Source organism: Nerophis ophidion, unplaced genomic scaffold (genome assembly GCF_033978795.1).
Source record: "Nerophis ophidion isolate RoL-2023_Sa unplaced genomic scaffold, RoL_Noph_v1.0 HiC_scaffold_34, whole genome shotgun sequence".
In the NCBI taxonomy this organism is placed as follows: Eukaryota; Metazoa; Chordata; class Actinopteri; order Syngnathiformes; family Syngnathidae; genus Nerophis; species Nerophis ophidion.
Window position 1 is genome coordinate 797,627 of NW_026906956.1, and position 12,755 is coordinate 810,381.

General features: G+C 44.1%; 1 non-coding gene across 1 annotated transcript; it reads left to right on the forward strand.

Moving 5' to 3' along the window:
• The first annotated feature begins 5,589 nt into the window (after positions 1-5,589).
• trnay-gua (transfer RNA tyrosine (anticodon GUA)) lies at positions 5,590-5,676 on the forward strand. The gene is given in 2 exon segments: positions 5,590-5,626; positions 5,641-5,676. It is a non-coding gene; the product is annotated as a tRNA-Tyr (tRNA).
• Positions 5,677-12,755: the final 7,079 nt, after the last annotated feature.

Genomic DNA, 12,755 nt, shown 5'->3' on the forward strand with positions numbered 1-12,755 from the left:
TGTATGAGTTGAAAGTGAGAGTAGTAAAGCGGGGCTCAGTGTGACGTGAGGGTGCATCCAACACACTTACAGTCCAAAGTAAACAAACATGTATGAGTTGAAAGTGAGAGTAGTAAAGCGGGGCTCAGTGTGACGTGAGGGTGCATCCAACACACTTACAGTCCAAAGTAAACAAACATGTATGAGTTGAAAGTGAGAGTAGTAAAGCGGGGCTCAGTGTGACGTGAGGGTGCATCCAACACACTTACAGTTCAAAGTAAACAAACATGTATGAGTTGAAAGTGAGAGTAGTAAAGCGGGGCTCAGTGTGACGTGAGGGTGCATCCAACACACTTACAGTCCAAAGTAAACAAACATGTATGAGTTGAAAGTGAGAGTAGTAAAGCGGGGCTCAGTGTGACGTGAGGGTGCATCCAACACACTTACAGTCCAAAGTAAACAAACATGTATGAGTTGAAAGTGAGAGTAGTAAAGCTGGGCTCAGTGTGACGTGAGGGTGCATCCAACACACTTACAGTCCAAAGTAAACAAACATGTATGAGTTGAAAGTGAGAGTAGTAAAGCGGGGCTCAGTGTGACGTGAGGGTGCATCCAACACACTTACAGTCCAAAGTAAACAAACATGTATGAGTTGAAAGTGAGAGTAGTAAAGCTGGGCTCAGTGTGACGTGAGGGTGCATCCAACACACTTACAGTCCAAAGTAAACAAACATGTATGAGTTGAAAGTAAGAGTAGTAAAGCGGGGCTCAGTGTGACGTGAGGGTGCATCCAACACACTTACAGTCCAAAGTAAACAAACATGTATGAGTTGAAAGTGAGAGTAGTAAAGCGGGGCTCAGTGTGACGTGAGGGTGCATCCAACACACTTACAGTCCAGAGTAAACAAACATGTATGAGTTGAAAGTGAGAGTAGTAAAGCGGGGCTCAGTGTGACGTGAGGGTGCATCCAACACACTTACAGTCCAAAGTAAACAAACATGTATGAGTTGAAAGTGAGAGTAGTAAAGCGGGGCTCAGTGTGACGTGAGGGTGCATCCAACACACTTACAGTCCAAAGTAAACAAACATGTATGAGTTGAAAGTGAGAGTAGTAAAGCGGGGCTCAGTGTGACGTGAGGGTGCATCCAACACACTTACAGTCCAAAGTAAACAAACATGTATGAGTTGAAAGTTAGAGTAGTAAAGCGGGGCTCAGTGTGACGTGAGGGTGCATCCAACACACTTACAGTCCAAAGTAAACAAACATGTATGAGTTGAAAGTGAGAGTAGTAAAGCGGGGCTCAGTGTGACGTGAGGGTGCATCCAACACACTTACAGTCCAAAGTAAACAAACATGTATGAGTTGAAAGTGAGAGTAGTAAAGCGGGGCTCAGTGTGACGTGAGGGTGCATCCAACACACTTACAGTCCAAAGTAAACAAACATGTATGAGTTGAAAGTGAGAGTAGTAAAGCGGGGCTCAGTGTGACGTGAGGGTGCATCCAACACACTTACAGTCCAAAGTAAACAAACATGTATGAGTTGAAAGTGAGAGTAGTAAAGCGGGGCTCAGTGTGACGTGAGGGTGCATCCAACACACTTACAGTCCAAAGTAAACAAACATGTATGAGTTGAAAGTTAGAGTAGTAAAGCTGGGCTCAGTGTGACATGAGGGTGCATCCAACACACTTACAGTCCAAAGTAAACAAACATCTATGAGTTGAAAGTGAGAGTAGTAAAGCGGGGCTCAGTGTGACGTGAGGGTGCATCCAACACACTTACAGTCCAAAGTAAACAAACATGTATGAGTTGAAAGTGAGAGTAGTAAAGCGGGGCTCAGTGTGACGTGAGGGTGCATCCAACACACTTACAGTCCAAAGTAAACAAACATGTATGAGTTGAAAGTGAGAGTAGTAAAGCGGGGCTCAGTGTGACGTGAGGGTGCATCCAACACACTTACAGTCCAAAGTAAACAAACATGTATGAGTTGAAAGTGAGAGTAGTAAAGCGGGGCTCAGTGTGACGTGAGGGTGCATCCAACACACTTACAGTCCAAAGTAAACAAACATGTATGAGTTGAAAGTGAGAGTAGTAAAGCGGGGCTCAGTGTGACGTGAGGGTGCATCCAACACACTTACAGTCCAAAGTAAACAAACATGTATGAGTTGAAAGTGAGAGTAGTAAAGCGGGGCTCAGTGTGACGTGAGGGTGCATCCAACACACTTACAGTCCAAAGTAAACAAACATGTATGAGTTGAAAGTGAGAGTAGTAAAGCGGGGGCTCAGTGTGACGTGAGGGTGCATCCAAAACACTTACAGTCCAAAGTAAACAAACATGTATGAGTTGAAAGTGAGAGTAGTAAAGCTGGGCTCAGTGTGACGTGAGGGTGCATCCAACACACTTACAGTCCAAGGTAAACAAACATGTATGAGTTGAAAGTGAGAGTAGTAAAGCTGGGCTCAGTGTGACGTGAGGGTGCATCCAACACACTTACAGTCCAAAGTAAACAAACATGTATGAGTTGAAAGTGAGAGTAGTAAAGCGGGGCTCAGTGTGACGTGAGGGTGCATCCAACACACTTACAGTCCAAAGTAAACAAACATGTATGAGTTGAAAGTGAGAGTAGTAAAGCGGGGCTCAGTGTGACGTGAGGGTGCATCCAACACACTTACAGTCCAAAGTAAACAAACATGTATGAGTTGAAAGTGAGAGTAGTAAAGCTGGGCTCAGTGTGACGTGAGGGTGCATCCAACACACTTACAGTCCAAAGTAAACAAACATGTATGAGTTGAAAGTGAGAGTAGTAAAGCGGGGCTCAGTGTGACGTGAGGGTGCATCCAACACACTTACAGTCCAAAGTAAACAAACATGTATGAGTTGAAAGTGAGAGTAGTAAAGCTGGGCTCAGTGTGACGTGAGGGTGCATCCAACACACTTACAGTCCAAAGTAAACAAACATGTATGAGTTGAAAGTGAGAGTAGTAAAGCGGGGCTCAGTGTGACGTGAGGGTGCATCCAACACACTTACAGTCCAAAGTAAACAAACATGTATGAGTTGAAAGTGAGAGTAGTAAAGCGGGGCTCAGTGTGACGTGAGGGTGCATCCAACACACTTACAGTCCAAAGTAAACAAACATGTATGAGTTGAAAGTGAGAGTAGTAAAGCGGGGCTCAGTGTGACGTGAGGGTGCATCCAACACACTTACAGTCCAAAGTAAACAAACATGTATGAGTTGAAAGTGAGAGTAGTAAAGCGGGGCTCAGTGTGACGTGAGGGTGCATCCAACACACTTACAGTCCAAAGTAAACAAACATGTATGAGTTGAAAGTGACAGTAGTAAAGCGGGGCTCAGTGTGACGTGAGGGTGCATCCAACACACTTACAGTCCAAAGTAAACAAACATGTATGAGTTGAAAGTGAGAGTAGTAAAGCGGGGCTCAGTGTGACGTGAGGGTGCATCCAACACACTTACAGTCCAAAGTAAACAAACATGTATGAGTTGAAAGTGAGAGTAGTAAAGCTGGGCTCAGTGTGACGTGAGGGTGCATCCAACACACTTACAGTCCAAAGTAAACAAACATGTATGAGTTGAAAGTGAGAGTAGTAAAGCGGGGCTCAGTGTGACGTGAGGGTGCATCCAACACACTTACAGTCCAAAGTAAACAAACATGTATGAGTTGAAAGTGAGAGTAGTAAAGCTGGGCTCAGTGTGACGTGAGGGTGCATCCAACACACTTACAGTCCAAAGTAAACAAACATGTATGAGTTGAAAGTGAGAGTAGTAAAGCGGGGCTCAGTGTGACGTGAGGGTGCATCCAACACACTTACAGTCCAAAGTAAACAAACATGTATGAGTTGAAAGTGAGAGTAGTAAAGCGGGGCTGAGTGTGACGTGAGGGTGCATCCAACACACTTACAGTCCAAAGTAAACAAACATGTATGAGTTGAAAGTGAGAGTAGTAAAGCGGGGCTCAGTGTGACGTGAGGGTGCATCCAACACACTTACAGTCCAAAGTAAACAAACATGTATGAGTTGAAAGTGAGAGTAGTAAAGCGGGGCTCAGTGTGACGTGAGGGTGCATCCAACACACTTACAGTCCAAAGTAAACAAACATGTATGAGTTGAAAGTGAGAGTAGTAAAGCGGGGCTCAGTGTGACGTGAGGGTGCATCCAACACACTTACAGTCCAAAGTAAACAAACATGTATGAGTTGAAAGTGAGAGTAGTAAAGCGGGGCTCAGTGTGACGTGAGGGTGCATCCAACACACTTACAGTCCAAAGTAAACAAACATGTATGAGTTGAAAGTGAGAGTAGTAAAGCGGGGCTCAGTGTGACGTGAGGGTGCATCCAACACACTTACAGTCCAAAGTAAACAAACATGTATGAGTTGAAAGTGAGAGTAGTAAAGCGGGGCTCAGTGTGACGTGAGGGTGCATCCAACACACTTACAGTCCAAAGTAAACAAACATGTATGAGTTGAAAGTGAGAGTAGTAAAGCGGGGCTCAGTGTGACGTGAGGGTGCATCCAACACACTTACAGTCCAAAGTAAACAAACATGTATGAGTTGAAAGTGAGAGTAGTAAAGCGGGGCTCAGTGTGACGTGAGGGTGCATTCAACACACTTACAGCAAGAGATGAAGCACAACTTTCATTCAGTCTAACAACTTCACTTCAACACTTTGCGTCTTAACCTTCAGATGATCAGTTTAATGCTCTCCCACCTGAGCTAAAGTGGTTGTAAGGCATCTTGTTGGCTGCTTTTGAAAACTACTCAAACTAAATACAGGTTACAGGACTGCTAAGTGAAGTCTTTGCAGAAATGTAAAGAGGCTAGCATCAGTTGCCTGAATAAGGACTTGAACCCTGGACCCTCAGATTAAAAGTGTGATGCTTTGCTGTCTGAGCTACCCAGTCCCTCTTCAAACCTGATTTGCCCAACATCTAAGAAAATAGCCATATTGGCAACCTCAGATAGATGTGAATTAGTTAGGATTTTCAGTGACAAGCTGGGAACTGTCAAAGCTCAACTCACCAATTGCTTGAACACAAACCTCATTATTGACAATTAAGACACTTTTACATCCTCATCAAGTAAGAAGGTTTTGACCAAAAAAGAAGCTACTCTCCCAAAGTTGCCAACTCTGAGCTGGATTTATCTTGGATGTTCCCCACATGTTGGAGCCAAATGCCTTGGGGACACAAGTTTAATAGTCAGTTGAGACAAATAGTCAGCGACCAACCAACAGCAAAATGGCTGAACAAGGTACACAATAGAGTATTCAAACAAGATGGTTTCAAAGGGTTTCAGGCAGGTTAAATGAAGTTTAATTGTATGCAATATTCCTAACATTTATGGTAGTAAAACATTCTTCAATGACGTGGTCTCATTTAGGTATATTTCTAATTACATCTGCAGTCCCCTCCAAGGTTTCTCATTGTCATCCCATTGAGTTTTTTCTTGCCCTGATGTGGGATCTGAGCCCAGGATGCCGTTGTGGCTTGTGCAGCCCTTTGAGACACTTGTGATTTAGGGCTATATAAGTAAATTTTGATTGTTTGATAATAAAGTGACTCAAAAATCAGAGTTAGTATGAGGTGATACTAACCTTCGATAGCTCAGTTGGTAGAGCGGAGGACTGTAGTTGCTCATGCTGAAATCCTTAGGTCGCTGGTTCAAATCCGGCTTGAAGGATTACTCTTTTTTTTATTATTGTTTCTTTTTACATATAACATTTGGTTTATATTAATGTATTACACTTCTGAGTCTATTTAACAAGTAGTAGACTTTGCATGCATTTACAATTCCAAGACTGGGCTAGACTCCACCGATCTGTGTTGGCCCTGTGATGAGGTGGCGATTTGTTTAGGGCAGGGGTGCCCATTGCGTCGGTCGCGGTCGACTGGTCGATCTCGGGGGGTGTGTCGGTCGATCTCAGGCCAGGCATTGAAGAGTGGACATGGGGATGGGCGGTCACCGGTCGTGCCGGGACTTCACTTTCGTTAGTTGTTTGGCATTCTCGGCACCCGAGGGTCTTGTGGGGTGGCGCTGGCTGCTGCGAGCTCATATTTAGGAGGGGGATCGCTGGCGGGGCGGACGCGGAGGGGCACATTTTGTTTCTGGGGACTCCGTGCCTGCTGTCGGGGCTCTGGGGACCGACTGCGCAGTTCCTGTCTTCGCCGTGGGGGACCTGTTTCGTCCTGCCTGTGCTGGCGGGGTGGGAGTCTCGGGGGGCTGGCGCGCGCGGGCTGGCGGGCTGCGGAGTTTGGTGCCGATGTGTTTCTCCCCCGCCCTCAGCGACCGCTTTCTCGCTTGCCTGCCCGCCCGCGCACTCGCTGGCGTCGCTCGCTTGCTGCCGGGCATTGGGGGGCCGCGCACGTGTGCTGCTCTCATGACGGGGTGTTTGGGGACGGGTGGGATGCCGGGTCCAACCACTTTCATGTGGTGTTGGACAGAAAGGAGGACTTTTTTTTTTTTTTTTCTGCTCCGTTTGGGGGTGCGGACGTTGTCGGCGCCGCTGTCTGGTTCCAGTCGGTGCGGGTCGTCGGAATCAAGTGCGCCAGCTTGTGTTCTTGTCTTCATGGAAGGAAGGAGTCTATGTGTGTTGAACATGCTTGTGTTGTCATTGAACGCCATTGACTTGTTGGCGGGGATGTCTCTTTCATAAATAAATGGATGTAGATTGTAGGTGGGAGTGAGGTGGATCTCCTCGACTTGGTCGGTTGGGGGGTGGCTCGCCTGCAGAGAAAGTGTGAGCGCCCATGGTTTAGGATGTCCGAGTGCAGCTGGAATAGGTTTCGCTCACCCCGCCCTCCCGCCCCACCATCATAATATTCAAATAATTATTGTTATTAGTATTAATGCTGCAATTTAAAACAGTCTGTATTACTTTGTTTGAAGGAAAACTGCACTTTTTGGGGGAATTGTGCCTATCATTTACAATCCTTATGTAAAACAAGCCAACATGTTTTTTCTTTTTATGCATTCAAACTCGTAAATCCATGCGAGCAAAAGCCCGCTTACAATGGAGCCCATGGGAGTCGCTCTATTCCAAACACCTTTCCATGCTGTAAGTATATATGTATTGTAGTAACGGGCACATTCTTAATAAAATATAATATTTTCGTATTTTGCTAATATGGCGGCACATTGGTTTCACAAACACTTTTTCTCTTCAACATCACTGATAACTACTCACAGCAGACCTCATGTGAGCCAGCAAACATAATAAAACATCACTTACTGCACAATGTTCGCTCTCACTGCAATGCCGACTGTTTGGTTATCAATGTTTTAGATGAAGGATCACTCGTAATTATCGCAAATAAAAAAAGCGTAACGAAGCGTCTTTTCGAGTCCGTCTTGCCATCACTGTGTCTAAATTGGCTGTCAAAATGGACCAACTTCTCAGTTTATGATCACATAATTTTATTTTCCAGGTAAAAGGCAAGATTCATAATTCAGAATAAACTTTCACAAGTTCCAAGGAGAGAAAGTAACTCAACAGCTCACAACGTCAGTGCAGCATAAGCTAGTCACCACTCTGTGACAATGCGCGTCATGTCTTGTGATCATATTTTGTTTAGTTATGTTCTGTTTTGTTCAAGACTCCATTGCTTCCTGTTTTTTTCACTCCCTTGTTTTGTCACCATGGCGACTCATTAGATTCACCTGTCTCACGTATGGGATTCACGCACCCGTTTCAATCATGTCCTTATTATTTATACTTGGTTTTTAAGTTGGTCGTTCTGGCGTGAAGTGAAGTGAATTATATTTATATAGCGCTTTTCTCAAGTGACTCAAAGCGCTTTACATAGTGACACCCAATATCTAAGTTACATGTTTAAACCAGTGTGGGTGGCACTGGGAGCAGGTGGGTGAAGTGTCTTGCCCAAGGACACAACGGCAGTAACTGGGATGGCACAAGCAGGAATCGAACCTGCAACCCCTCAAGTTGCTGACACGGCCACTCTACCAACCGAGCTACGCCGCGTCATTGTTTCATGATCTTTTCACACTCTGCCTCATGCCATGTTTACTCTTTCTTGCAATTTCATAGTCCATGCTGCCCTGCTCACGTCACCGCAAGTAATTTTCTTGTTTATTTATGCCAAAGTTAGTGTCTTCTGTTTTATGTCCTTAGTTTACGTCAAAGTGCTTTTTTCTTCCCTGCGTTAAGTTTTTTGCCTCCGCTACAAGTGCCTTTTGTTTGTACCCTTTTTTGAGTAGAAATTAAAAATGTTCCTACCTTCAAGGCATGACTGGTCTAGTCCGATTGCATCCCGGGAAAACAATGCGCCGCTAAATGTAGGTCCTTAACGTTAGCGCTCATAATAACATTATTGCTAATACTTAGTTAATATTCAGATCAAAACATGCAAATGGAGTATTGTTAGCGCTTTTGTCACGGCATTCATTGGCTCCATTTTAAGCAGACTTTTGTTTGGGTTTTGATTAATTACTTTTTTGACAAAGTAACAAGAGCTTATAATTAATTACTTTTCAAAAGCAATTTGCCAAACACTGATATTGAAAGTTGTCTGTCTATCTTTGTTGGCCCTCCGATGAGGAGGCGACTTGTCCAGGGGGTACTCCGCCTTCTTCCCGAATGCAGCTGAGATAGGCTCCAGCACCCCCCATGACTCCGAAAGAGACAAGTGGTAGAAAATGGATGGATGATGGATAATATTGACTCAGCAATTCTCCCCTTTCAGCTGAAGTCTCTGAGCCGTAACCCAGGCAGGAGACTTCTTGTTTCCAGTTCAACTCCTGATACTTGCTTTACTGTTGTGCTGGAAGCAATGGTCGCGCTCAGAAAAGTATCTTTTTAAACTTCACACCAAACGCTGGCATTGACGTCCTCCAATTAGAGATGGTCCTCAACTCTCAGTAATTACGGCGTGGTGCCAGCGGCTTGGGGGTTCCGGGTTCGATCCCGGCTTCCGCCATCCTAGTCATATCGGTTGTGTCTTTGAGCAAGACACTTCACCCTTGCTCCTGATGGGTCGTGGTTAGGGCTCTCGCCATCAGTGTGTGAATGTGTGTGTGAATGGGTGAATGTGGAAATTGTGTCAAAGCGCTTTGAGTACCTTGAATGTAGAGAAGGGTTATGCAAGTATAACCCATTAACCACAACACTGCTTAGTTATAACTGTTGCACAGTAGCAGATCCTTTTACATGTTTAATCTTAATCCTTGATGATTGCAGGAGTCTTACACCAAGCATGTGGCTAATTTTGGTCTGCATTTATTTACTTTTTTTTAATTTATTTTTTAATAATTTTTGTTTTTTAGTCTGCCTTATGCTTGGGAGACAACATAGATGAACAAAGGGTTAACTCAGGGGCGCTCGCACTTTTTCTGCGGGTGAGCTACTTTTCAGTTGACGGGGTCGTGGAGATCTGGCTCGTTCCTATTTATAATTTGTGTTTGTTTGTTTGTGGGGGGGACATTTTTGTTGACGGGTTGGTGGTGTTTGATGATGGTGCAGGCGTGTTTGGCACACATGGATTCCTTTGTTTCATGAGGACAGGAGTGTAGGTTGGTGTGTTTGGTTCTGGTGACTTGCGTTGGTTGGAGTTGGACAGTGGTGCTGATGGCGTCCGCATTTTCAAAGGGAGGAAGATAGGGTCCTCCTTTCTGTCCAGTGCCACATGGGGGTGGTTGGATTTGGCATCCCATTTGTCCGGCTTGCATGCTCGTTTTTGGGCACTTTGTTGTGGGTGTGGCATGTGTGTGTGGCCCTTTGGTGTCTGGCGGCGGGTGAGTGGCGTCGGTGGCTGTGCGGGTGGGCAGGCTGGTGGGGGGGCGGTCGCTGGGGGCGGGGGGGAGGTGCATTGGCGTCGAGCTCCGTGGCTCGCTGGCTTGTGCGCGCTGGCTTTCTGGGACTCTTGTTTTGTTGGCGCGGGCGGGATGGGGCAGGTCTTTTGTGGTGGGGACGGGAGCTGTGCGGTCGGTCTTTGGAGTTTTGACAGTGGGTGCGGGGTCTCTGGAGGTGGGATGTGTTTCTCTGCGTCCGCCCTGTTGGTGATTTTTTTCTTGGGTGTGGGCTCGCGGCGGCCAGCGTCGTCTCACGGGATCCTCGGGTGCCGAGAGTGTCGGACGGCTGACGGGGGTGGGGTCTTGGTGTGATTGATGATTGCTCATTTTTGTGTCTGTTTTTTGGTGCCTGGCTTGGGATCGACTGGCGCATCCTCCGGGATCGGCCAGTCGATCGCGATCGACGTAATGCCCACCCCTGAGTTAACTTATAAAAACGAAGGTGACATTTTCCTTCCTCTGTGTTGTGACACGCGACTCTAGATATTCTTCCCTTTACGTGTTTATTTATATCTTTGAAGACATACTTTTATATTACATTATTTTTTCTTATGTTAATATCAGAGTCCGTTCTGCAAAAAGTTTCAGTTCAGTTTTCGTTTATTTTGAACATAAATAAATAATATACCATAGTAAGCAAACAAATATTACACACATAAATAATCTTTATCTAAAATAAAAGGCGTTCAAGATATTCATCATAATTCTTGTTCTGTCATATTGGTGCTTTGTTTGATTTATTTGGTTAATCCATTCTATAATTTAATTCAACATACGGCTGTGCTAAAGGTTTTAAGTGGTGTATGAGCATACTTTTTTTTAATATTACATTTTCCTCTAAGGTTATATTTCTCCTCTTTTGTTGAGAAGAATTGTTGTACATTCTTGGGTAGCAGGTTATAGTTTGCTTTGTACATAATTTTAGCTGTTTGCAAATGCACTAAATCGTTGAATTTCAATATTTTTTATTCAGGTATTCCTAGAAGCATACAGTTTATGGATAGGGACCCATAGTTAAAATATACATTGTCATATTATATACAAAATACAGTACAATACAATTAATTTCATCTACCCACCCAATACCCATTTACAATTTAATACCGACATACCAATAGGTTGACATTTATACATAACGAATCTTTAAATCCACCAAATCAGTCTCGATATCCTATTATTCAAATTTGATTAAAAGGTTGCATTTTGGGGCTTCACGGTGGCAGAGGGGTTAGTGCGTCTGCCTCACAATACGAAGGTCCTGCAGTCCTGGGTTCAATTCCAGGCTGAGGATCTTTCTGTGTGGAGTTTGCATGTTCTCCCCGTGAATGCGTGGGTTCCCTCCGAGTACTCCGGCTTCCTCCCACTTCCAAAGACATGCACCTGGGGATAGGTTGATTGGCAACACTAAATTGGCCCTAGTGTGTGAATGTGAGTGTGAATGTTGTCTGTCTATCTGTGTTGGCCCTGCGATGAGGTGGCGACTTGTCCAGGGTGTACCCCGCCTTCCGCCCGATTGTAGCTGAGATAGGCGCCAGCGCCCCCCGCAACCCCGAAAGGGAACAAGCGGTAGAAAATGGATGGATGGATGGTTGCATTTTGAAGATTGGCCATAATCTTATCAGAGGTCAAGACCAAAACCATGCGACTAATGTGAAGTCCTCAGCCATGAGGAGTGTACTAAATATATTAAGCTTAACTTAGCAATAAATTTAGCTTAAAATGCATTTTAGGGCTATCAATCTCATTCCACATTATCTGGCCTCTGCCGGAAAGCTTGTACATGTTAGATGAGGATTTTCTTCTGGTTTACTTCTGGTGTTATGTTTATGAGAGTGGTGTCAAACTCATTTTAGATCGGGGGCCACATGGAGAAAAATCTACTCACAAGTGGTGAAATCACGGCCTGATAACTTAAAAATAAAGACAACTTCAGATTGTTTTCTTTGTTTGAAAATAGAACAAGCACATTCTGAAAATGTACACATTTTTTACACTTACATGTTGCGGTTAATAATTTATTTGTTGTTATTTATATTTTCTGAATAAATGATGTGATAATGTTCATCAGTCAACTCATTGGTGTAAATTTTCAATCTATTCATATAAACCTCCAAGTTCTTCAGGGCAACCTAAAATCATTAGCCCGGAGGATGCGTTTTTTGGCGCATTTGGGTGTTCCAACAGTACAATGACCCCAATCACACATCAAAAAAGGCAAAGGAATGGCTAAATCAGGCTAGAATTAAGGTTTTAGAATGGCCTTCCCAAAGTCAATTTGTGTGGACAATGTTGAAGAAACAAGTCCATGTCAGAAAACCAAAAAATTTAGCTGAACTGCACCAATTTTGTGAAGAGAAGTGGTCAAAAGCCTGTGGATGGCTACCAAAAGCGCCTTATTGCAGTGAAACTTGCCAAGGGACATGTAACCAAATATCAAAATTGATTGATGGATGGATTGATTGATTGAGGCTTTTGTTGGTGGATTGCGCGGTGCAGTGCATGTTCCGTGCAGTTGACCACTGGATGGGGACACCCGAATAAGTTATTCAACTCAAGTCGGGGTCCACGTTAATCAATTCAAGGTAATTGCTGTATGTATAATTTTGACCCAGCAGATTTGGTCACATTTTCAGTAGATTCATAATAAATTCTTAAAAGAACAAACTTCATGAATGTTTTTTTGTGACAAACAAGCAGAGGTGGGTAGAGTAGCCAGAAATTGTACTCAAGTAAGAGTACTGTTACTTTAGAGGTTTATTACTCAAGTAAAAGTAAGGAGTAGTCACCCAAATATTTACTTGAGTAAAAGTAAAAAGTATGTCGCGAAAAAACTACTCAAGTACTGAGTAACTGATGAGTAACCTGTTAGTTTAATTATGACGGCAACAAGTAATGCACAAAAACATAAAAATAGCAATGAGCAAATTCAGAGCCAGGAATATCTCTTAAGCAAC